Source organism: Sarcophilus harrisii, chromosome 5 (genome assembly GCF_902635505.1).
Source record: "Sarcophilus harrisii chromosome 5, mSarHar1.11, whole genome shotgun sequence".
In the NCBI taxonomy this organism is placed as follows: Eukaryota; Metazoa; Chordata; class Mammalia; order Dasyuromorphia; family Dasyuridae; genus Sarcophilus; species Sarcophilus harrisii.
This window is the reverse complement of record NC_045430.1, coordinates 259,452,369-259,479,602: the sequence shown is the minus strand read 5'-3', so window position 1 is coordinate 259,479,602 and position 27,234 is coordinate 259,452,369.

Genomic DNA, 27,234 nt, shown 5'->3' with positions numbered 1-27,234 from the left:
AGGAAATATTCACGACTTTTTAACAGAGTAAAATGAAATACCCAAAGATACATGAACAGATATATTAATTATCATATTAATAACATTTTATTTCTTAATACTTTTAATGGTAGCACTAGAGATGGAGAACTCTTTTGTCTCAACAAACTTTTCTACATAATGGATTCATAATCAAGTTAGAATTCAGTCTTATAAAGATATTAAGTAGATGAAAGAGAAAATTTTGGTAAAGCTACTAATATATCCCTTTCCTTACATAAAAATCACATGGCACTTTCACATCCACATATCACAGGAAATGACAGTTTTTATAGATTTACCTTTAAAAGATTAGGTTCATTGGGACAATATTAAGAAATCACAATCTATCTCCTTTGAAGAGTCAGTGTGGTATAGTAAACTATATAAATTAAGTAATCAAGGATGTTATATTCTACGGTCAACTCTACCACTAATAAGTTGTTATTTTCCCCAGTCATTTACCCCTAAAGCATCTCAGTTTCCTTATCTAAAATACAGGATTAGATGGCTTCTGAGAATCCAAAAAGCTCTAAAACTCTAAGAGTTTCTGAGATGTAGAGAAACTATGAATAATCATCACAATGAAATATTATTATAATTACAAAAGTACTAACTTCTTTAGTGTAAGTATTACAAAGTATCTTACATACATTCTCCATTTTGTCACATTGGATCTGTAAGGTAAGTACTACCATTATTACAGATATATAGAGAGTTTGCCTTAGGGAAATAGTTTGCCCAGCCAGAGTCACATAGCCACTAATGAGTTTGAATATATCTTCTTGACCTTAAAATTAGATTTCTATCCATTATGTCTTGCTATTTCTCTGAGAACAGAACCATAAATAAGGTAGTCAGTCAGTCAATAAGCATTTATTAATTTCTTATTTTTTTCCTTTAAGACAGCTCAGGGGGCAGCTAGGTGGCACAGTAGATAGAGCATGGGCTCTGGAGTCATAAGATCCCTCAGTTCAAATCTGGTCTCAGATACTTGGCATTTACTATCTGTGTGAACCTGGGGAAGTCACTTAACTCTAACTGCCTCAAAAAAAAAAGAAAGAAAAAGTTCAAGTACCATGTTCTATAAGTAAGCCTTTCCTTTTTCTTTCAACTGCTAGTGATCTCCTTCTCAAACTCTCTTGTATTTATTTACTTTCTATATGTTTTATCTATTAACTTCATATTTATGCAAACACTTCATATTTATTTATATTTTATTTTATATTTGTATTTAATTAATTTATATTTATATATTTATGTATATTATGTATACTTCATTTTCCCATTAGGAGGTAAGGTCCCTGAAAACAGGGCTTGCTTCATTCTTCATACTTATATACTTAGTGTTTTGCATTATATCAGAAGCAAACTTTAACTTATAAAAGGCCTGAGCATTAATCCTCTGAGGGAATTGAGTCTTGGTATTAGTTTCAATACTTTTTAAAGGATGCATAGGTAGGGGCCTTCAGATATTGCTTCTAATATAATGGCTAATTTGTCAAATTCTCATGGCTTTTTTAGGGCTTGTCCTCTGCTAGTTAAATGATTGTGAGCTTCTGTTGTTTAAATCTTGTTTCTTTATCATATCTTTACAGATATTTTCTAGGTACTGATTTTTTTCAACCCTAAAAAAAATATTGCCCAATTTATACTGCTTCTTTCCTTTGTCTGCATTAATCAATGTCTAGACTCCTTTAATATAACTTTTGTATAATTTTTGGTTGAAATGACCTTTCCTTGTCATTCCTTATCATTCTCATAAATTCTTTTAGTTCAATAGAAAAATCATTATGCTTCATCATTCGTTCACTATTTCTTTGTTAAATATTGTTGAGTAGGTTCATGGGGATGTTGCTCACGGAGGGCTTTTTGATTCTATTTTTATTCATTAGATGTTTCATAGGCTCCATTTGGTGATAAGGAACTTAGTGTGGGTCTGGCAAATCCAGTGACATATCATTGTTACTATCAGCTTTTACCACTGCTTGGTTCAGAAATATCTGTTTTGCAAAAGTATTTCTATCGGTTTTTGATCTTTTTTTTTTATCATATCTCCTTAGGTCACCTATCAATTCTTTTTTAAGGGGCTATTATTTTGCTATAGTTCCCTTAGAAAGTTGGGTACTATTATTCATTAATGTATGTGCTTTGTTAACATACTTTTTACATCTATTGACCATTTTACTATTCTCAAAGTATACATAAGTATGGCATTATATAGATGTGCTATCACTAAATCTCTTGATAGAGATAGCCTCAGCTTTCTCAGCTTTCTTATTGATAGTTTTATGCTTATTGAGTCTTGCCTGGAAGATGCCTAAATGTCTGAGATGTCTCCTTTATCCATTGGTTCATTTGGACCTTTGATATAAATTCAAAGCCTTCAGTTTCTATTTTTCTGTAGTCTGTATGAATAATTTTACATTTACCAAATTGACAGTGATAAATATGGCAATACATAAGCCCTCTTGTTAATTTTTTCACAATCACTCTCTATTGATATTGATGAGTGGATCCCCAGGGATCAATGCTTTAAACTACCATAGTAATCCCCCAACATCCCATAAGGCATAATTAAATGTAGAGTGAAAGATAGTGTTTGCTTATCACATACATGGTATCTTTTCAAGCTCATTATTTAAGCAAGATGTTGTTCTCTCATCCTCTCAGGGAGTAGCTTGGACAATTTCTTGCATTGTCACCCTTTCCACAGTCTCTCCTTTGACCATCAGGCGTGTGGTGGTACAATACTTCCAGGCAACAAGGGAGCCCCTGCCTTATGCCGTAGGGTGGGGGAAAACTTTGCGATGAATTGGCTTTGCTGAAAAATTTAGGCTTGAGGTTAAATTGTCACATTTGATCTGGGATGATGAGGCCGGTCATAAGAGTGATGAATGCTTGACATCCTCTGCTGTGACAGCTGGGCCCCATCACATCCCTGGTACCAGAAGGCAAAGCTTTGGAGGTAATGGTAAAACACTCCCTTGGTTCATAATGTTGCCAAATGTCATATCACTGTTTGCCAAGTGTCACTTCTCATGTCTCTCTGGCACAGAGGATACAAGAATTACTATAATGGATCAGACCCATGGTCCATCTAGTGGCACATTGCTTTTGACAGGAGTGCCTAGGGGCAAGTATTCACATCATCCCCAAATGGCCAAGGTTATGAAGCAAAAAAGTAATTTTCATGTAGATCCATCATCTATGAATATCTATTTATATACTTTCTACCCTGAATTATCTTTTGGAGTTGTCATTCAATAGGTTTACTATTCATTTTGTCAAGTATTATTTACTTTTTTTTATTCATCTCAAATTTACTTTTCAAGTTTCCAAGGTTGCCTGATAATTCAGCTCACCTGGGGTTTGCTGATGGACACTGAGCTTACTTTAGCTAGCACCTTCTATATTCTGTAGATTTCAATTGTATTTTCTCTCAGCCTTTTGTAAATGCCAGGCTGGGGAATTCATCTTTTTCTTTTGTCCCTGTGTAGCACCAGGTTTCCTTCCAAATCCATCTCCTTGACTCTCTCCACATCTTCCATGTCTTGCTGAGGTAGTTACAAGACTCAGTGTTTAGAGCTCTGGAATCAGAAATGTCTGAGTCCAAATTCTGCTTTCTAGCAAATGAGCAAGAACAAGCCACTTTCCCATCTATAAAATGGGGATGATAACAATGGCATCTACTCACAAGGCTGTAAAGAAGAAATGAGGGAATATATGCAAAATGCTTTGCAAAGCTTAAGGTATTTGAAATTGTTAGCTATTGTTATCTATAACTGAGGTAATGCAATTTGAAAATTATTTTCAGGAGGAACCATAAAAGAACCGGGAAACAGGGAATTTTCTCCATAACACACTCACAGAGGACTTATAGTTCTTTACAATCATATAACTCAGAGAACTTAGCCTTTGGTAAATAAGAAGTTATTTATAATAGGAAGCTATTTATATGACTCATCTCATCAATCCCTCATTTTATTCACACTAGCTCCATGGTTGATTTGAAAGAATGCTGTATATCACTTGATTTAGGGATAGTTTGTGTTATCTCAGGTTTCAATAGTCCTTAAAATCTTTAGCTTCACTTTCCTAATTTTTAATCTTAGAGGGTTAAACTAGATGGTTACTTCAAGTTCTAATTCTGTGGTCCTATGATATATAATGGACAAACCAGGGTTTTGCAGAAGGAAAAGATGAATATTATCATCTATATTCTTTCAAAATAACCTTTCAATTTATGATCAGAATATGGTTAAATTGTTTGATCAATAGCAGCTTGAGCTAATACCTTCAGGAAAAGATTTTCCAAGACACTTTGATTCATTTGTAGGGTATCATTGTGAGCTAGAAGCCAATGAACTTTCAAAAACAGCTCCAATTTTCCCCCCTAACTGCATTCATTGCCTCAGTCAAGTCTTTAGTTAATTTGACCTATTGCTTTTCTGCCCACTTACTGCTATGGATAAATATACACAACATCCGTAGTTTACCATTAATGTAAAATGTATCTTAGCATGTTGTAGAGCTCCCACTTGATTGACTGTCTCCAGTCTCTCCTCCCTCTCCCCACCCTCAATCAGCCTTGCTCCTGAGCTGTCTTTCTTTTACTTTGTTACACTCTCAGAATCCGGGGTGACAAAAATGGATAGATGATAGGAAAGTTATTTTGTGTTGTTTGAATGATGCGATGGCACAACTTTGGCATTCTGTCTATCAGAGACTGATTTTGAAATTAAAAAAAAAATGCTTTAAATTGGAAATATCTGCCTGGGGCACAAGTGACAGGCTGATGGCTGTACCTCTGAAATATAAAGTTTATATGATAATCAGCTGGGGAAAAGAATAGAGAAAACTTGATATGAGAGAGAGAGAGACAGACAGACAGAGATAGATAGAGACACAGACACACACACACACACACAGAGAGAGAGAGAGAGAGAGAGAGAGAGAGAGAGAGAGAGACAGAGAGAGAGAGAGACAGAGAGAGACAGACACACAGAGAGACAGAGAGAGACAGAGAAAGAGACAGACAGACAGACAGAGATAGACAGAGTCGGGTTAGGGTGAGAGAGAGAGAAACAGAGAGAGACAGAGAGACAGAGAGAGACAGACAGACACACAGAGAGACAGAGAGAGACAGAGAAAGAGACAGACAGAGATAGACAGACACACACAGAGAGACACACAGAGAGAAAGAAAGAGACACACAGAAAGAGAGAGAGAAAGAGAAAGAGAGAGAGAGAGAGAAAGAGAGAGAGAGAGAAAGAGACAGACAGACACAGAGAGACAGAGAAAGAGACAGACAGACAGACAGATAGACAGACACAGACACACACAGAGAGACACACACAGAGAAAGAGAGAGAGAGAAAGAGAGAGAGAGAAGAGGAAAGAGAGAGAGAGAGAGAAGACAGACAGACACAGATGGACGGACAGAGACAAAGAGTCAGAGAGAGCCACCAATAATAGAGCCACCAATAATACCCCTGGAAAACTTGCTTGCATCAAATAAACTAATTGTTATTGGGGTTATTCTGAAGTCAGTGCCATCTGGGATGATCTAGATGCTTCCTTTTATCTCTGCTTCCAGTTTATATCCATTGTAATGGCTGTCTGAGTGAGAATTAGAGAATGGGGGAAAAACACTGATCTTTAACCTCATAGTCTAGCTGCTCTAGCTAGGGCAATATCTTTATTTAAATTGGTTTGTAAATAAATTCTTAGCCTGGAAGTAACTTCTGGCTTCCTTTGAGAGTCGCCTGCCTTTTTGCATTCTTGGAGACAATGTTGTTCATAGCTTACATGTCTACTAGCAAGTATGGTTTATTTTATTTTATTTTTTCCTTCATTTTTTGTCTTCTTGGCCTAATCGAGAAGGGAAGAAAAAAAGCTTTTGTAAAAATAATTCACATTTATGAGATTCATATTGACAGAAGAAAAGAAATCTTAAAATCTACTTTCTTTAACACTAAGGGCACATAAAGCTATGATTTATGAGACTGAGAGGGCTATGTGTATAAAACAAACAAGAAAATGAAGTTGATATTCCTAATAATGAAGCAGGTGGCATGTCTTTTCAAAATCCTATTTTAGCTGGGCAGTGATTTGCAATGAAAGCTGACATGTTCATTTTTGCCAGGCTTAACAGCCCCCAAGGCCTGTTCAAAGTCATCTGGAAAATGGAGAAAAAAAAAAGCCAAAACCATTTTTCTAGAAGAAGAGTTTTTGTGGCTCAAGGTCCAGGAGCCAAATTTCTTTTAAGAAGGTTGGTTCAATCTTTGCTCTGTTTATGAAGAAGCATTTTAAGTGCCGTGATAAGATCTCAACCAAAGGGATCATTAAAGCAATGGTCGTAAAATATCCCCTCAGCTAATGTTTGGGAGGATATTGGTACCGATGGTGAGGTGAATGTTAGAGGTAGTTTCCGATCTGTAAGCTTAGTTATTCAGTATGCCATGATTTCATTAAATAGAAAATTTAGTGACTTGGCATAAATAGCAATCGATGTCTCTGGTATCAACTGTAAAATATTGGGCCAGGTGACTAGAATGTTAATAATCATGAAAATGATGAGCATATGTAGTGCATTAATCATCAGGGCACCATTACACAATCATTCTGGTAGAGTTCTGCAGGGTTCTTTGATTAAATATATTTGAATAATCAGGACCAGAGCCGGGATAACTGCTCTTTAAAAGTAGTTTCACACTAGGTCTGTGCTATAATTCTTTTCTCATTTGAACAGAAACTGATTTTAATACTTATGAATATTTGAGAGTTCTACTTGGATTTTTTTTTCCTAGGAAGAGAGCTGTTACAAAATTGATTTTTTCCCCTTATGTAACATGGATGGTACAGAGACTTATTGGGAAATCTGGCCTCGTTGGGAACAATTCATTTGGTGACTAATATTGTAAACTCACCTGTAGGAATTCTTTATGATTTTGATCTATTACCAGCACTGTTTGCATGATGAGTATTTGTATTAATCCTGTGGGCATCACTTGAAATGTGCTATCGGTAAAAATAACTATATTAAATGCCTTCTTATGGAACAGTAGCAAAACAAGTCAACTTTCCAAGTGAAGAAATGGATTTTCAAAGGACCCTCAGATATATTTAATTGTCCTCAGTGAGATTTCCTCAAAACTATTTCAGAATGAAAGAGAATGAAGTTCTTTGGTAAAACAAAAAGCCTTTTCACATATTTTAAAAAGGAATTTACAAAAAGAAAGTTCTGAAAAAGGGATTTTTAGCTGGTTGGATGTTAACAAACACAATATTAAACTTCAAGAAATATACTATTAATTTGGAGTGAGCATTTATTTAAACATTCACAGCAGGCAGACAAATCCAGAAAAGATGATAAAGTCTGAAATTTTCAATATCCCATCACTAGAACAGTTGGTCACAAGATTTCCTACAAAGCACAACATTAAATACACTGTAATTGATGGTGACAAAAGTTCCACAGACTCATCCTTACAGACAACAAGAAAGCTTTTGAGTATCAGATTAGCTGATAAGAGAATTTATAACCAAATGGGATGCTTAGGTAATGTGAAAAATGTTGGGTATTCCGATTAGAATGTGAACTAATTGCAAACAGATACAGACCAAATTTCAGTCAGAAGGGGCCACTTTGTAAGACTTAGTAAAGTATTTGCAAAATTCCATTTTTATTGGAAAAAAGACCCATTACAGGTGCTTTCACAAAGGCTCATCATGTATTTGTGGTCACATGATTCCATTTGTATTAAAACTATATGGTAATTTGTACTAAAACTATATGCTACTAGTTAAGGATAAGAGAGTTGTAGATATTCAAAGCTTCTAGCCAGCTCATTTTTTATGAAGAAGCATTTATGTATACAAAGGAAAATGTGCTCTGAAAAGAACTCTATAGAATGGGGAATATCTCATTATCTATAGACATGTACTCCAGACACACATTTTAAAGATCTTTTCCCCTTAAAGTAAACAAACATAAAGAAAAATAGGGTATTGGATGAAATCTAAATATAGAGCAATATCTCTGTTTCTGTTCATAGCTTGGAAATTATTAGTTAAGACTTGTCTTTCCTCGGAGGTATTATACCTAAAATTTGGATAAACTACCTATTTAGATAAATATTACCAGGAGTATGGTCTGAATATTGTGTGCATTTGCATTTGCAAATTCTCAGGGGCAGTTGAAAGACACAAGATCATAGATTTAGTGCTGAAAGGAATCTCTGGCTCCTTCCACTTCAATCCCCTTATCTTACAATGAAGAAACTTGACTTTCCCAAGATCATATGAGTAGTAAGCATCAGAGATGGGATATGAATTTGGGTTTTATGATTCCAAAGCAAATGTTCCTTTCCCTTTCTCCATTATCCCATGTTACCCCCCTAAACCACTTAGAAAGTTAAGACATCTTGAGGGACTTTGTGAAATGCTTTGCTGAAAATCTAAAGTATACTCTGCCTTCAGTATTCCACTTGAATTCTACCAGTCTAGTTATCCTATCTAGAAAAAACACAACGGAGTTACTTGTTCTTGATAAATCCTTGCTAGATTTTAGCATTTATTTTGTAATTGGTGGAAAAAATGCTTTAATAATATGTTTCATAATAATATAAATTTTGCCAGATGTAAAAGTTAAACTCACTGGCTTCTCAAACATAAACTTCTTCCTTTATTTTGAAAACCAAAGCAGCATTTGTTGTTCTCCAGGCCTGTGACTTGCCTCCCATTCACTGAGATTTTTCAAATCAATTGACAGTAGTTGAGCTGTCCTATCTGTCAATTCTTTTAGCACTTGAGCTGTCCAGGTCTGGGAACCTGAAGCTTAGAAAGCACTGGTGTTCTCTTATCCACTTTCTATCTTTCAACTACCTTTTAAATCTCCTTCCCTCCATACACAGAGATGACTTTGGAATCATGAAAATACTCCCTGGTTACTATAATAGATTTTGAGAAGACTCAGACATCTATCACTGGGGGGTCAGAGGTGAGGATAATGGTTATAGAATTTTCCCTGGTAGCGACATTAGAGATGAAACACTCTAACCCCCTTCATTCTTTGGTCCAAGTTTTCAGTTTTGTCTTTTTAAAGTTCAAGTTGGACTTGGAGCATATGGAAACTAAGCCTTGTGATATTGCTTCTTCCTGACTCATTTACTCATTGTTAGTGGTTTTTTTCTTCTCTACTGCCCCCAAATTTTGCTCTCCATCCAATATCATCTGTCATCTGATTGTTAATAAATGCTTCTGTGAGGCAAGTACTGTGCAAAGAATTTTACAAATATTATCTCATTTGTTCCTAATAACAGCCCTGGAAACTGAGCTAGAAGTTGTGACTTGTCCAGAGTCACACAATTAATAAGTATCTGATGCTAGTCTGAGACAGCTTCCTGCAGAGTGTAAGATTTGAACTGAAGGAAGCCAGGGAAGCTGGGAGGCTCAAGTTAAAAGGAAGAACATTCCAGGTACTAACAGTCCTAAAATGCTTGAGAAATGATGAACACTTGTAAGAAGCACAGTCTCTGAGGAATAACTGTTCCATCTACTTTTCTTCCCTCCCACACAACCAAAATATCATGTTGATACAGAAATCAGAGGATGGGAAGCTCCTGTTAGACTGGGAACAACAAGTATGAGGAGCCCCAGAATGAGGAATTGAGAGGAAATCTATGGATTGAGCAAGGCAGAGAATAACCACACATAAGATGGGGAAAAAAAAATCGGGCTCCTGATAAAGAGGGAGAAAAACCTTTCTAAAGAGAGAAGAGGGTTTAGAACAAAACCCTGACATACATTCATATATCAAGGGTGGGAAATGGATTATAATATGCCAAAGGCAACCATGAAGGAATAGCAAGCTGGTAATGGTAGGACCAAGAGAGAGATGCAGATCTCAGGGAAGAGAGGGTGGCCATCGGTGTCCTATACCATGGAGAAGTCAAAGATGGATGCTGAGAAAGGCCATTTTCTCTCTTTCCTCAACACCTTTCAATCCGATGTTCAGCCTTGTCATTCAGCTGAAATTTCACTCTATAGCTTCAGCTGATGTCTTTATTGTCAAACATGATGAACTTTCTTAGGCAATTTTCCTTTTGGAATCTAGAGATTATTTCTGGGTTCAAGGTCTTTCTTTGTAATGAATAATATTAATAACAACAATAATGAGAACTGATATTTAATGAGAGCTTACCACATTCCAGAAAGCATCCTAAGCATTTTACAAGTATTATCCCAACAACCCTGGGAGGTAGGTGCTTTTTTAATCCTCACTTTAAATATGAGAAAACTGAAGCATGCAGAGGGTGCCCATGGCCATTTAAAGCCTTATAAATGTCTGAAGCTAGATTTGAACCCATCTTCCTGGTTCTGGTTCCAGCATTCTATTCACTGAACCACCTAGCTGATGCCCCCAATCGTTAGTTCTTTCTCCAACCAATTTCAAAATGATTTTGTACTGACTTTTAAGATCTCTTATTTGATTACCTTTTTATATACACTTTCCTCATAGTAGAATGTAAATTATTTGAAGAAAGGGAGCGTTTTGATTTTATATTTATTTGTATTCCATCTTGTTCAATTATTTTAGCTTTAGTATTTAATACCTTCTTTCCTTTGGCTGGAGGGCTGGATAACAAAGCAAAAACCCTCCCTTTCCAGAGAGCTGAGAATTGCCATCTCTTTATTTCCCACCAGCTGCTTCCACTGGGTACTGTATAGTACTTCCCTTCCCCCTCCACCTTTTCAGCTTCCTTTTGTGTAATGTCACCCCCCATTAGATTGTAATTTGCTTGTGCACAGAGACTGTCTTTCTTATTCTTATTTGTTTCTTCAGCATGCTTAGTTTGGTGCCTGGCACATAGTAGGCACTTCATAAATATTTATTAATTATGGCTATGACTAAAAAAACCTCTAATATCACTAGAGAATTCTGAAAGGCACATGCTTTTCAAAGAATAATTTCCCTTTTATATGACATGAAATGGAATGTTATTCATACCCTGGCAACGTACCACCCAATTTTCTCCTCACAACAGCCTCTTTTCTTCCACCCTTCTGCACACTATTGCCAGCTGATGAAACTGTTTATTTAAAAGGATTCCATTTCTAAGTCCATTACTTTTTTCTTTATGCTTATAAAGCCCACAAATTATTCCCGCTACAGGTTTGCTTTCTTGTTGAAGTGACCTCTGTGTAACTGAGGAGGACTTATCCAGCTCTGCAATTCTGTGACCGACTTCCTCCCTTGATTGCCTGATGTTGGGAATAATAACTACAATTCTAATAGTAGAGAGAGTGCCTCTACTATTTAAGATGCTATTAAACCTTGGTCACGCCATGAGTTGAGGCTGCTGATCACTTCTAACTACAAAAGCTGCAGTCACGGGAATAAGTAGTGTTTGAACTACCAAAGTCTATTGTTACCCAGAGTTTTTTTTTCTCCCCCCAAAACAAAGCAGCTCCCCAAAAATATGAAATGAAAAATGAACATAGGAAAATAGTGGTTTCTACGTAGCTTAAAATGATGATTAGTTAAAATGGCCACACCAACCAAAAAATGTAAATGTTTGAGACTGTGGTATAGTGTAGAGTCCCGGGTTTGGAGTTGAAGGTCAGGATGCACATTCTGTTGTATTACTTTCGATCTCTGTGGTTTTAGCCAAATCTCCTCATCTCGCTACCTCATTTTCCTCATTCTTATGATGCAGGGGTTTTCCCAACTGACCTCTATTGTCCCAGTTTTAAATCTTTTGATCTTTTGATGGGAATGTTTCTCAGATCAGTTTCAAAAAGATTATAATCATAATAAAGATCATAATAAAACTCCCAGGGGAGGAAACTCCTTCTTCTCTGCAATTAATAGTCAGAGAATTACCCAGAGAATCAAAAAGCTCTAAGAAGTCATGTGACTTTCCTAGAGTCTTAGCATGTGAGAGGTGGAATTTGAATATAGTTCTTCTTGCCTTCAAGACAGGCTCTACCTACAGTACTATACTGCCTTGAGGTAGAGATGAAAATTAATACTCCCAACCAATTACTTTGCATTTGCTTTCCATGCATTATTTGTTTATTTATTTATTTATTTATTTATGCCCAAGTACACAAATAAATTTATTTTCTTCCTCATAAGAATGTGAGCTACTAGAGGACAGAAAACAGAAGTATAATGCCCAAAAACATGGCAAGAACTTAATGAATGTTTTTCATTCATTTATTCATGTTGCCTTTGAGCCTCTCCCCATAGAATGGAATTTCTTTGAGAACAAAAAATGTTTCATTTTTGCCTTTGTATCCCCACAGTTCCTGAAAACTAAATAAATAAGTACTGGGTAAATGAATTCCATTATTTCATCTAGCTCGTGATCTAAGAACTCTCTTGCTTGGTGATAAAAACAAGCACAATAACTTACATTTATAGAGGATTTTACAATTGAAAAGCAGATTGGTGCTAGAGCTCAATATTTCTGTAACCTGTTCTATGTGTGGGCTGGGAGAGAATACAGGCTTCCATTGAACTAATCCTCTATTTAATCTGGAGACAAAACACAAGGTCTGTTCAGGCAATCAACAGCTTAGCATCTGAGTCAAAAAATAAACATGAAGTGTGTATTGGAGGTCATTGGGAAGGTCTTTAGGGTAGTCCTGTAGTCTGTGGAGAAGTACTAACTTTATATGCCAATGTCAAAACTCACTACAAAACTCTGACAATGAGAAAGAGCTTTGTAATGAAATCCTATTCAATCCAACAAGAATTATGATTGCAAATAACCATAGCTACAAATTAGAGATTGAATTATACTTAAAATTACAATGGGATTATAGTTATGAATTTGTAACTAGGGTAGAGCAATCTAGCACATTGAAATTGAGAGTACTGACTGTACTCAAATTTGAAGAACAGAAAAAAAATGATTTAGCACCTTAAGAACAATTCGGTAAAATAGAATCGAATGAATGAATGAATGGCAATATAATCTATTAAGTGTTTTGCGTTAGATGCCATGCTGAAAGCTGAAGATACAAAGACAAAAGTGAGATGGTCCCTGCCCTCCAGCCTTAAATAAAGGGAGATAATGCAATCATATGCATGGTATCAGTGACTAAGCATGCTTTCATATGATATGTTTCCCAGATGAACTTCACTCAGTTCTTCCTCCCCACCTCAAAGTTCCTAGCAGGGACCTAATGGAATCTCACAATCTTGATCTATAGAAACCAGAATATATTCTTTAACTCCTCTCCTTTTCTGGACCACATTTGTTTAAACAATTTCATCTGAGGATCCATTTCATACTGTATGTCTAGAATACCTTTTGATTTCCTTGTCCAAGACTCCAAATGACTACTCATTGCTCTTACTTCCAATGATGACAACCATTAGCCTAATTATTTAATAATAGCTTAGCCTTATTAATTAGCCTTATTAATACATTGCTTTAAAGTTTGTAAAGTGCTTTACATATTTTATCTCATTTGATTTTCACAATAACCTGGTGAGACAGGTGTTATTATTACTTCCCCCACATTTTAATGATGAAGAAGCTGAGAAAGTGATTTGCCCAGGAGTCACACAGGTAGCTTTTGAGGATCGGATTTGAATTCAACTCCATCACTTTCTCCCATATGACACTTAACTGCCTATAACACACAACACATTGTACTAGGTCCTGGGGATATCAGGAAGAAGGAAAACAAAACAATGTATCTGCCCTCATAATCCCTATAAGGCTAGTTCCAATAACATGAGTGAAACTGGGGACTCTTGGCCAAAAGCTGTAGCCATTTCTGGCCATTTGTCTTCTGCTGCTGCTTCTGCTCCACTGGCCAAGTCTCCAGCCCATCTCTCAGCTTCTGGTCCTCTAACTCTTTGCTTCCCATAGTGCCATCATGTCTTAGCTATCTCCCTGTTCTCTTCTTGGATCAGAAGCTCTTTATACCTATATACTCTCCCTAGCTGGTTGTGTCCCTCACCACCACTGGGGTCCTGAGGGATGCTGCCTTCATTCCCTGGTGGATTCCTTTCTACCGAAAGCTATTTTCCTTTTGCACATGAAGTCCAACACTAGGCAGCATGAGAAAGTTCCTTTGGTAGAATTTCTATCTTCATATCTGCTCACATTTCTGTGTCTTCTAAATCCCTTTTTAGGGTTATTTTTGCTATGTGCAGCATTTGAACTTCAGGGGCAGGAAAAGGAGTGATAGAGGAAGATACAAAAATTAGGTATCCTCTCTATTCATAGTAGAGTGGATAGTGCTGCTAAATTAAATCATAAAGTATGGAACAAGGGATATTATAATATGAATATATAGGCATGTGTACATATGTCAATATCTCATGTAGATATATGTGAAATATACTTAATATGCATGTATATATAAGAATGGAAATTTTGTTTCTTTCATATTATATTTAAATAGCTAAAGCAATAGAAATTAGAATTGTAAAACTCAGAGAGATGTTAGGGGATACCTATGGTCAGTAACCCCACCTAGTATATGCATATTCTTCATAACATTCATGACAGATAATGATACAATCTCTGTTCTAATACATTCCAGGATTTTTTAAAGACTTACTATTATGTGGATGCCCATCAGTTGGAGAATGGCTGAATAAATTGTGGTATATGAATATTATGGAATATTACTGTTCTGTAAGAAATGACCAACAGGATGATTTCAGAAAGGCCTGGAGAGACTTACACGAACTGATGCTGAGTGAAATGAGCAGGACCAGGAGATCATTATATACTTGAACAACAATATTATATGATGACCAGTTCTGATGGACCTGGCCATGGACCTGGTTCAGCAACGAGATCAACCAAATCATTTACAATGGAGCAGTAATGAACTGAACCAGCTACGCCCAGAGAAAGAACTCTGGAAGATGACTAAAAACCATGACATTGAATTCCCAATCCCTATATTTATGCTCACCTGCATTTTTGATTTCCTTCACAAGCTAATTGTACAATATTTCAAAGTCTGATTCTTTTTGTACAGCAAAATAACGTTTTGGTCATGTATACTTATTGTGTTTCTAATTTATATTTTAATGTATTTAACATCTACTAGTCATCCTGCCATCTAGGGGAGGGGGTGGGGGGATAAGAGGTGAAAAATTGGAACAAGAGTTTTGGCAATTGTTAATGCTGTAAAGTTACTCCATGCATATAACCTGTAAATAAAAGGCTATTAAATTAAAAAAAAAGACTTACTATTATCTATTTTAATTATTTTAATTATATTAGATGGGAACAGAAGTTTAAAAGATGAATTTTCCCCTCATTTTTTATCTGATATAATAAAAGTCAAATAAAGTAGCATGAAATCATAATGATCAAAATTAACACAGGAAGTGTAAATGAATAATTTTAATTAAATTGTGGATAAAAAAAAAATATATCAGCCTGTGCATTGCTATAGGAATATGGACCATTGGCTGCCAGGACCAATTTTGTTATGTTCTTCCTTAAGGCAAACTTTGTGGATAGTTTGCATGACCTTGACACTACTTGTCAGGAGAATTATGACAGATGAAAGGAATTTATTTATTCCATGCTGACTATCAAGTGGGCCTGGTAGAATTCCAGCTAAGAGGAAACAAAATTATCAAAAAGGATGACTTTAGCTGAGGGGCTCTCTTTTGTACTGGCTGGGTATGCCTGCAGGCCTGGCCCACAAAAGAGCTAAAATAACCTGAGGCATATATTTTTGGTACAAGGGTGATAAACACTTCCATTGAGGAGGAAGACCACTAAGAAAATAAGACAACAGTACCAGAGTTGAAAATATCCCAGCAAATCTGAACTCAGCATTAGAGAAACAGCATGAGTTATCCTTATAAATAGAGAAGAATGGTACTTGAGATGAATAGAACAACAATGAGACAAAGTTGGCAGCCTCAAGATACCCTAGAGAGAAAAACCATGATGACCATTATACTAAGGTTATGAGTCTTCCAGTGAAAAATTTTCCTTCTTTCACTAGAATGGGGATCTGTTGGAAATTGTACCCCTTTTGTGCATGGGGAAACAAAGAATGTTATCTGGTTCTTTACCTTGTTCATATGTTTGATTAAATTTTTTTTTCTTAAAATACATATTATCTGACTTGATCTAGTATAAAGGGATATATTGGTGGGACATTAAGTTATGATTTTGAATTAATGTGTACTCTTACAGCATTATGAATTCATATGTAAGAAAGTCATATCATTGATTGAATCCTTGATTAAACTAAATTTTAAAAGTAAAATACTGATTCATTTAAACATAGTATTATAATAGGATTAATACAAAAGGTAGGGTTGGAGTCAAGAACATCTGTGTTCCAGACCTATGGTCTATGGTCCTGACCCAACTTTTTAAAGTTACATGCTAGTTGAGAATATGTATATGACGGCCCACTTTTTCCCTCTCTCCTTTCTCCCCTCTCCCTTTCCTTCTTCTTCCCCCTACCTCTTTCCTCTTCCCTATTTCTTCTCCCTCTTTCCTTTCCCTCTTTCTCTCCCTCTCATCCCCCTCCTTTTCTCACTCCTCCCTTTCTTTCCTCCTTGCCTTTTTCCCTCTTCCCCTTTTCTGCTCCCTTTCCTGTTCCTTCTCCTCTCTTCTTTATTTTTCTTTATCCCATTCCCTTTCTTTCTCCTACTCCCTTCCTCTTTTTCTCTCTATTTCCCTTTTCTTCCCCCATTTCCTTCTCCCTTTCCTTCTCCCTCTCCTTTCCCTTTTGTTAATCTTCCCCCCCTTTACCCTCATTTCCCTTTTCACTCCTTCTCTTCTGTTCCTTCTCCTTCCCCTCTTCTTCTTCCCTCTCTGTTTCCTTCTTCCTCTCTCTCTTTAATTTTTTCTTCCTCTCCTGTCCCTTCTCTTACCCTCCCCATTTCTCCCCTTTGCCTTCTCTTTCTCATTGGCCCTTTTTCTCTTTCTCTCCCTCTTCTCTTTCCACTCCTTTTTCTCCCACCTCTTCCTATAAACATGATCTTATGCAAGTTTCATATGGAAATGAAGAAAATGCTTCTTCCAATGATTATATAAAAATACTGAACCTCATAGAAACTTGAGTTAGAAAAATCAGCAAGGGAAGTTCTTAGTCATAATTACTAAGCAGAACAGAAATGGTAAATAAAATATAATATGCATGTCTTCATTTAGCTAGGGCAGTGTTGGTGTTCATGTCACATTCAATGAGGTTTTCATTAAATTTACAGAAATTTACCAGATGTTTGTGTGTATGGGGGTGGGGAAGGAAAGCAGGAGAGAAAGGGAGATAAAATGGGAGAAAAGAGAGAGGACAGTAAAAGGAAAGAAGGAAGGAATGAGAGAAAAAGAAAGAGGAAAGAAAATAGGAGAGGAAGCAGGAAAGGGGATAGGGTCAGGGGGAGAGAGAAAGACAGAAAGAAATTGAAAAGAAGACTAAAGACAGACACAGAATCACAAATAAGCTTTAAATTGAAGTTAGGACCATTCAGGCTGACTGTCAGGACCTGACAAGAATGAAGGACAATTTTTTTCCCAAGGAAAAATCATTAATAATTACCTTTGTTCGTTCTCTAGCTTTATAAAAAATTGTTTCTCCTTCTAAGCCACCTTTTCATGGTAAAAAAAAATTCCTGAGTTTCCTCTCAGGATTCAAGCAATGTCATCCCCCCCAGTATAACATTTGCAATCCCCTCCCTCCCATTTCTTAAGATGTCCTATGTGTGTCTATGTTATCTTATTTGAGCAGAACTATAAGGCATAACCAAATTAGTCCAGGAAGGAAACAAATGTATGAAAAATACATACCTTTTACTAAGAGTCTCTGTTGATGCTTGAAAATCCAGGAAAAGATCCCTGTGAGTCCACTGAGGATGCTTTGAGAAAAGTGGGCCAGGGGCCCAGAGTTTAAATATACCCATTGGCACGTAAGGTCCAGTTCTGCAAAAAACGCATGGCCCATAGCCCATCCTTAGCCCTGATACAGCAAAGTAACAACAAATACAAGACACTAGAAATAGAGACATCAACAAAACAAAAAGAGAAAAATCAAATAATTGGGATAGCGCTTTCCTTTCTTTATACCACACAATTTATATACCTGAAAATTAGGGGTATCCTTTAAGATAGTTGAAAGTATACCTCACCTATCTCATTTCCTTAGTTGCTTTGATTAGAAATAATTTATATCCTTACAAATTCTAGCAATCATTGTCTAACTTTCAGAATATGTTATATTCTATTATTTTCTTGGGCACAGATAACTGACTTGTGTCATATAGTTCTGTTCAAGTTTGAGGCCCTGTCTATTTCATATTTGGACAATTTAATTTTAGGAAAGGGGCAGACAATTTTGAGAGAAAATTTGAAAGAGAAAATATAGCCCATGGGCAAATCTAACCTGAAATCAACGAAAGTAGCAGCTTGAAGAAAATTGGGAAAAAGTATCAACAATTCTATAAGGATTTGAAAGAAGGTACCCCTGGTGGTGGTGGGGTACTTATTGAGGGCAAAGGTAGCCAAAATATTGTGTTTCCTGGAAGCTGATTTGCATGACTACTATGAATATGTTGGTGCTGATAACTGGAAAACCCTGATAGCTAGGAATCAGAGATGAAAAACAGGCATTTATGGTGCCTATTTGTGATCTTTTTTTACCCTAAGATCAAGATAAACCATATCACCAAAGAGCCTGCTTTCAGGAAGGAATCAGTCAATGAATGCAGAAAGAAAAGGCTGAAGAAATTGAGGAAGATGGAAGCAAAGGAAGACCCTGCTATGCCAGTTAGTGGAGGAAAAATCAAGGCTGTCTCCTGCTTGTTGAAAGGAGGTGGCCCCAGTTGAGTGGATGAGCTCCATGAAAACAGTTGTTTCTCTCAAGGAAATGAGAGGAGAGCTTAGCACTTCCATTGTTTCCTTCTTGAATTGTCTCCAAAGAGACAAACTCCTGCTGGGAGATGAACTGATTGGAGAAACAATAAATTATTTATTGACTGTTAATAAAACTGGGGAAAACCTTATCTGCCTTGTCATTAGTATAACTTGATAGAGGAGAAATTCTTCAGAACCACTCAAAAAAGCAAACCTTAAAAGCTCTTCAAATCTTAAGCTTGGGGAAACTGTTTTTGCTAAAATAATGTAATACTGCTTTTAAGATCAGCAAAGGAGATTCTCTAGCTAAAACTAGCTGGTGGCACAGTGGATAAAGCACAAGATCTGGACTCCAGAAGACCTGAATTAAAATCTGGATTCAGATGCTTAGTTGTGTGACCCTGAACAAGTCACTTAATCTCCATTTGCCTCAGTTGCTTCAAATTTAAAATAAAAATATCATTTCTAAAATAGGTATAATAAGGATCAAGTTGAGATATTACAGTGCCTGCCTTATAGTAGGTGCTATATTAATAGCACCCCTCTTCCCTAATTGAGCAGCCAATGAACAACAAGATCTGGGCAAGTTTACTTTTGGTGTAGACAGTTCAGCAAGGAGATCAAAGATGTCCATTCATTCAGTCCAGAGTCATGATTTGTCCTGGGCCCATGAATTCCTCTGTTCATGCGCCTCCCTGTTAGGTTTGTCTAAGTGTGTGCTTGTTTTTCCTTATGGGTACTGTATGCATTGATGGGAGATTACGAACCTAGTGTCACGGCTGTTCTGTATGATTGTGATTACATATTCACGATTTGCATTCTGGTTAGCAAATGTTTCGTGATTAAGAGGGAATGACATCATCTTGACTGATTTGTTTAAATGGAAGCACATGAATAAAGACTCAGGGACAATTGTAAATATTGGAAGTAGAAATCTTTCATACCAGGTTTATTTCTAAGATGGAGCCTGAGAAAATATAGCCCATGGGCAAATCCAACCTGAAGTTTTTATGAACAGTCAGCAAGTTAAGCATATTTTCTATATTCTAAAATAAAGTTTTATTGTATTTTAAAATGTGGAAACCATTTTTAGCTTATATAAAAATCAGCAGCCTATGGGTACAGCCGTTTGGTGACTCCTGAACTAAGATTGAGAGCACATTGCAACTTCATGTCTATCCCTGTTTGCAAAGTCTCCAAACTTCTAGTAAGTTTGCAATTTGGGTGAGTTAGCCATCCCTGAGAGAAGAGAGGTGGAGATGAATCCTATCATGAACACTCAGGCCACACATTCTATATAAGGAACAAAGATTCTAGGCTGAGAGCTGGAGGGACCTCAGAGATTAGCTAACCCATCTACCTTATTTTAGAAATAAGGATATTGATGCTTAACTCTTGAGGTAAAGTGGTTTGCCTGGGTTTTCACAGGGAAAAGAAGCTTAGCCAGCCTTTGAACTATAGTTATTGATACCAAATCCAATCTTCTGTCTACTATAAAAGATCTGTATTCCATCTCTTACAGCAAATGTTTATTCTTATTCTTTTAGTTCTTGGGTGACAGGACCTGAATCTTATGCTTTAAAAAAATCTTTCCCAGCACCCAGCATAATATTCTGAATATAGTAGTCTCAATAAATATATTTTCTGTAAATAGATAATAACCACTAGGCTGGGCTATGCCAATCAGAGGTCATTCTAAGCAGTGAAGGGCAGAGAAGAATAGAAGAAGGTCTTTACATCATCTTTCTCAGCAAATCCTGTAAAATATCCTCTTTAATAATAAACAGTTGTCAAATATCTCTCTAAAAGTTTCAGGAAGCAGTAATCTCAGAGAAGCCTTAATGGGTTTCTCCCCCCTGCATTTCAAATAACTGAATATCTTTTTTTTTGCTACTTGAGGATAAAGATCCAAATGACTGGCTTTAGTAGTTTATTAAAAAAAACACATGAAATGGAAGAAATTATCTAGTTCACATGGTTCTATCTACTTGGGGAGTCCTACCCTTACATGTGGGTTCTTTCCAATGAAATACATTTTGATGAAATATTTCCGAAGGTGTCAGGGTTTGGGGACTATAATTTTTCTTCCCTATTTTTTACTCTTTTTTTTAACTGGGTTAATTAAGTTAAATTACTTTTGGCTTATGTAGTTTTCATTATGATTTCTTGAAAGATAGTTCTGAACAAACAGGTTTTGTTAAAGGTCATCATGATTCAAATGGAGCTACTTGACAATGCTTTTAAACTTAAACCATTCTGGCCTTCACTGATTGGCCAATAATAGGTTCCCTTGAAGTCTCACTTGTTTGTTGTTTGAGTCTTGATGACTCTCTGAGGGTCTCACCCACCAAGATTAATTCTTTTATGAAGGTAAACTAGGCCATTACTGAGAACTGGGAGAAAGACTGTAGTTTAAAAGGCCAAGGTCTCTCACTGCATCAGGGCTATCACCATTCATTTTGACCTATGTCTTGCCATTGGATTCTGATGGAGAGAGTGAGGTAGATGACTTTACACAGCCCTGCCTCACTAAAATACAATTCACTTATAAGTCAAGACATCACTCTCCTGATGTCATTGGTCCCTTTTGAGAACTAAGGACAAACAATAACAATCTGTGAATTGAAAGCAAAACACCTTTGAGGATGGATAGGATGAAAAGTGAGAAAGATAAAAAGGGGGGAAATAGAACAGAGGTAAATACACAGGTGGGAACATGATTGTGAAAAAATGTAACAGCAAGTTTCTCAGATAAAAGCCTCATTTCTCAAATATATACAAAGCTGAGTCAGATTTATAAGACTACAATTTATTTTCAAATTGATTATTGATGTGAACAAGCAGTTCTCAGAAATAGTAATCCAAGCTGTACATAGTCATAGAAAAATGATCTAAACCATTATTGACTAGAGAAATGCAAATTAAAACAACTCAGAAGTACTACCCCACACCTAGAAGTTTGGCTTACGTGACAGAAAAGGAAAATGACAATTTTTGAGGGAAATGTAGGAAAATTGAGATTGTTGGTAGAGTCATGACCTTATTTCATCATTTAATTTTATTTTTTAAAACTTTTATTTGTTTTTAAATACAATTTGCTTTATGAATCATGTTGGAACGGAAAAATCAGAACAAAAGGTAAAACCATGGGAGAACAGAAAACCTAAAGAACAGAAAAAAGCAAATATAGCATGTGTTAATTTACATTTAATCTCCATAGTTCTTTTTCTGGATGCAGATGACATTTCCTGTCCAAAGTCTGTTGGAATTGCCTTGAATCTCTGGGCTTCTGAGAAGAACCAAATATTACACAGTCTATCATCATACATTCTTGCTTTTATTGTGTACAATATATTCCTGGTTCTGCCTGTTTTTGTTCAGCATTGGTTTGTGTAAATTTTTCTAGGCCTTTCTAAAATCAGCTTGTTCATCATGTTTTATAGAATAATAATATTCTATTATCTTCATATACAACAACTTATTCAGCCATTCCCCACTTGATGGACATCTACTCATTTTCCAATTCAGACTTGTTCTAATATGCATTTCTTTAATCAGTGGTGACTTAGAGCATTTCTTCATATGAGTATAGATTTTTTGTTATCTGAAAATTTTCTGTCCTTATCTTCTGGCCATTTATCAATTGGGAAATTATTTGTATTCTTATAATTTTGACAATTTGATTTTAGAAATGAGATCTTTATCAGAAAAACAGGTGGTAAAATTTCCCCTTCAGCTTTGTATTTCCCTTTTAAACTTGTTTCTGTTGCATGTTTTTTAAGATAAATTTATAAAATTATGAAAGTTGACTTGTAAATTTGTCATAGCAAAAGTCATAGTTCTTTGTATATTTTAGAAATTAGACTGTTATCAGAAATACTGGCTGTAAAGATTTTTCTCTCAGCTTTTTACTTTCTTTTAAATCTTGTTTCTTTTGCTTTTGTTTATGCATTAATTTAATGTAATCAAAGTTTTCCATTGTGTCTTTCATAATGTTTTCTAATTCTTCTTTGGTCATAAATTCCTCCCTTCTCCAAAGATCTGATAGGTAAATTATCCCTTGGTCTTCTAATTTGTTTATGGTATAATCCTTTATGTCCAAATCATGTATCCATTTTGACCTTATTTTGGTATGTGGTGTGCGATGTAGGTCTATGTTGTGTTTCTGACATTATTTTCCAGTTTCCCCAACAATGTTTGTCAAATAGTGAGTTTTCATTCCAAAAGTTCGAGTTTGGGGGTTTATAAAATATTAGCTTGCTGTAGGCATTGATTATTTTGTTGTGTATATTTGATCTATCCTACTGATCTACCACTACCCTGTTTCTTAGTACCATATGGTTTTGATGACAGCTGCTATAATATAGTTTTAGGTTTGATATTATTAAGCCACCATCCTTTGTAATTTTTTTTATTAATTCCCTTGACATTCTTGACCTTTTGTTCTTCCAGATGAATTTTGTTATTATTTTTTATATTTCTATTAAGTAATGTTTTGGCAGTGTGATTGGTATGGCACTAAACAAGTAGATCAATTTAGCCCGAGCTGTCATTTTTATTATATTAGCTTGGCCTAGCCATGAACAATTGATAATTTCCCAATTGTTTAGATCTGATTTTATTTATGTGAGAAGTTTTGTAATTGTGTTCATATAGTTTTTGGGCTTGTGTTGGCAGATAGATCCCCAAGTATTTTATTTTGTCTACAGTAATTTTAAATGGAATTTCTCTTTCTATCTCTTTCTGACGAGCTTTGCCAGTAATATATACAAATGGTAATGATTTGTGTGAGTTTACTTTATATCCTGAAACTTTGCTAAAGCTGTGAACTGTTTCCAGTAAGTTTTTGTGTCATTTTCTAGGATTCTCTAAGTATATCATCACATAATCTGCAAAGAGTGATAGTTTTATTTCCTCATTGCCTGTTTTAATTCATTTAATTTCTTTTTTTCTTATTGCTAAAGTCAACATTTCTAGTACAATTTTGAATATTAGTGGTGATAATAGGCATCCTTATTTCACCCCTGATCTTAGTGGGAATGTGTCCAGTTTCTCTCCATTACAAATAATGCTTACTGTAAGTTTTAGATAGATACTGCTTATTATTTTAAGGAAAACTCCCTTTATCCCCATGCTCTCTAGTGTCTTTAAATAGGAATGGGTACTGTATTTTGTCAAAAGCTTTTTATGTATCTATTGAGATTATCATATGATTTCTGTTGGTTTTGTTATTGATATAGTTGATTATGGCAATAGTTTTGCCTATACTAAAGTAGCCTTGCGGGTATAACTCTCACTTGGTCATAGTGTATTATCTGGCTGCTAACTTACTGTAATATTTTTGCTAATATTTTATTTAAAATTTTTGCATCAATATTCATTATGGAAATTAGTCCATAATTGTCTTTCTCTGTTTTGTATCTTCCTGGTTTAAGTATCAGTATATTTGTGTCATAGAAGGAATTTGGCAGGACTCCTTCTTTATCCGTTTTTCCAAATAGTTTACAAAGTATTGGAATTAATTGCTCTTTAAATGTTTAGTAGAATTCACTTGTAAATATATCAAGCCCTGGAGATTTTTCTTTAGGGAATTCATCAATGGCTTGTTCAATTTCTTTTTCCAAAATGGGACTATTTAAATAATTTATTTCTTCTATTAATCTAGGTAATTTATATTTTTGTAAATATGCATTTATTTTAGTTATATTGTCAAATTTGCTGTCATTCAGTTCAGCAATATACTTCCTAATTACTGCTCTATTTTTTTTTCATTCGTGGTTAAATTCACCCTTTTTGTTTTTTGATGCTGAAAACTTGTTTTTTCCTTTCCTTTTTCTAATCAAATTAACTAAAGGTTTATGTATTTTGTTTTATTTTTCATAAAATTAACTCTTAATTGTATTAACTAGCTCAATAGTTTTCTTGAGTGTAAATTTTATTAATCTTTCCTTTGAATTTCAAAATTTCTAGTTTGGTATTTAATTGGAAGTTTTTTTAATTTGTTCTTTTTCTAGCTTTTTTAATTGCATGCCCAATTCATTGAGCTCTTTCTCTATTTTATTCATGTAGCTATTTAGATATAAAATTTCCCCTAAGGTTATTTAATCCTTTTAGAGAATAATCTGGAACTATGTTCAAAGGATTATAGAACTGTGGCTACCCTTTGACCAGTAATACTAGTATGAGGTCTATGATATCCCAAAGAGATTTTTTGATTCCAAAAATAGTTTTCTTTAAAGAAAGGAAAAAAACTTATGTGTATATAGTAGTTCATTTTGTAATGGCAAAAAATTGGAAATTGAAGGAATGACTATCAATTGAGGAATGGATGAGCAAGCTATGGTATATGATTATGATGGAATATGTTTGTATTATAAGAAATGACAAGCAGGATGCTCTCAGAAAAAACTGGCTAGATTTACAAGAACTGACATAAAGTAAGAACCAGAGGAACATTGTTCCTAGTAACAGCAATATTGTACAATACTCAACTGTGAAGGAGTTAGCTATTTTCAGCAAGACATTGATTTAAAACAATTCTGAAGGACTTACAATTAAAAATACTATCCTCCTCTGATAAAATAACTGATGGAGTCTGAATGTAGAATGAAATATGATTTTTTGAACTTCACTTTTCTTGTTCATTTGTCCCTTTTTTCTTTTTTAATCTATGTTTTCTTTCATAACATGATTATGCATGACAGCACTCCTATATCAAATTTCTTGCCTCCTCAAGGAAAGGAGAAGGAAGGGAGGAAGAAAATTTGGATGTTAATATTGTTAATAATGTTAGTAATATTATAAAATGAATGTTAAAATTTGCTTTTACATATAATTAGAAAAAAATAGAATAGTAAATAGCAAAAAAAAAAAAGCTACTAGAGTAAGGGAGGAAAGAATTGGGGATGATACTCAAGGGTTTCAAAATATATGATGGAATGGAAGTAATGCTCATGAAATATAATATCAGTTTTCTTAATAATGAAAAAAAGAAAAGTAGGAGGATGACAAGGGATGGGAAAAGAAGCTGATATAGGATGTTTAAGGAAAGAAAATAAGCCTGCATAATTTTGTTACTGGAAGTTTCAGTGAAGATGAATAAATTAGATGGATGAACACACTGGGAAAGATGAAAGGATAAAACGTTTTAGTGAGATAGAAGTAGAACATCTCATCTGGACTCACTGTCCCAATCCACACTTGCAAAAAAAAAAAGGAAATTTATCAAATGCTCTGCTTTTAGTTGAAAACAACTTTTCATTCATATCTAGAGGGTCAAAATTTATCACTTTTGCAAAATTGTAGCATCTCCCCGGGTCCTCAAACTACCACCTGTGGGTCAGATGCATAGCTGAGGACGATTATCCCCCTCACCCCCCCTATGAAGTTTCTTTATTTAAAGGCCCACAAAACAAAGTTTTTGTTTTTACTATAGTCTGTTCCTCCAACAATCTGAGGGACAGTGAACTGGCCCCCTATTTAAAAAAGTTTGAAGACCCCTGATTATTTTCTAATCTAATAAAGTTAAAAAAGGAAGCCTGTAAAATGTTGCCTTACCAGGACTACAAATACCCTAATGTTATCTTTTACCTCACCTTAATAATTTCTGATTTTGTTTGACCTTGACTTCCACTTACACAGCAATCTCAATTAGATGCCTCCTTGTGGTGTATGTTGATACTGAGTCTTTACAGGTTATATAAGCAGAATGTCAGACCTAAGAGGTTCTTGCTAATATAGAAAAGGGCATTAAGTTGGCCATAGTATAGCCAATTTATTGGCCATTGTAAAACAAACAAACAAAAACATTATTGGGACTAAAACCCTAGATCTCTGAGATACTACTGCCTTAGCCTTCATTAAATGGAAGAATCTAAGAATAAAATCATATAATTTCTTCCCTGGTTAGTTTAGCTCTGTTCAACTAAACCAGTTTGTAAGACAATTTTTTTTCAGCTGCCTAGGATGTCATTTACTTATGAGACTACACTTCTACAATGTAGTAGCATGCTATAATCAACTTTACGTATCATAGAGTTATAGGATTGGAATTAAAAGGCATCTTAGGGAGAATTGAATCCAACCTTCTCACTTTATAGATGAAAAAAATAAAACCCAAGGAGGCTGTGACTCTCCAAGTTGATGACATCATAGATTAAGAGCTAGAAGGAAGCTTAACAAAACAAAACAAAAGAAAACAACAACAACAAAAAATGAAGTCCATTCATTTTACAGATAAGGAAAGAAAGGTTGAGAGAGGTAAGTGATTCAAGCAGGATAATAGAACTAGTGTCTAAGGCAGGATTTGAATTCAATTCTTCCTCACCCCACTATGCCCCAACCACAATACT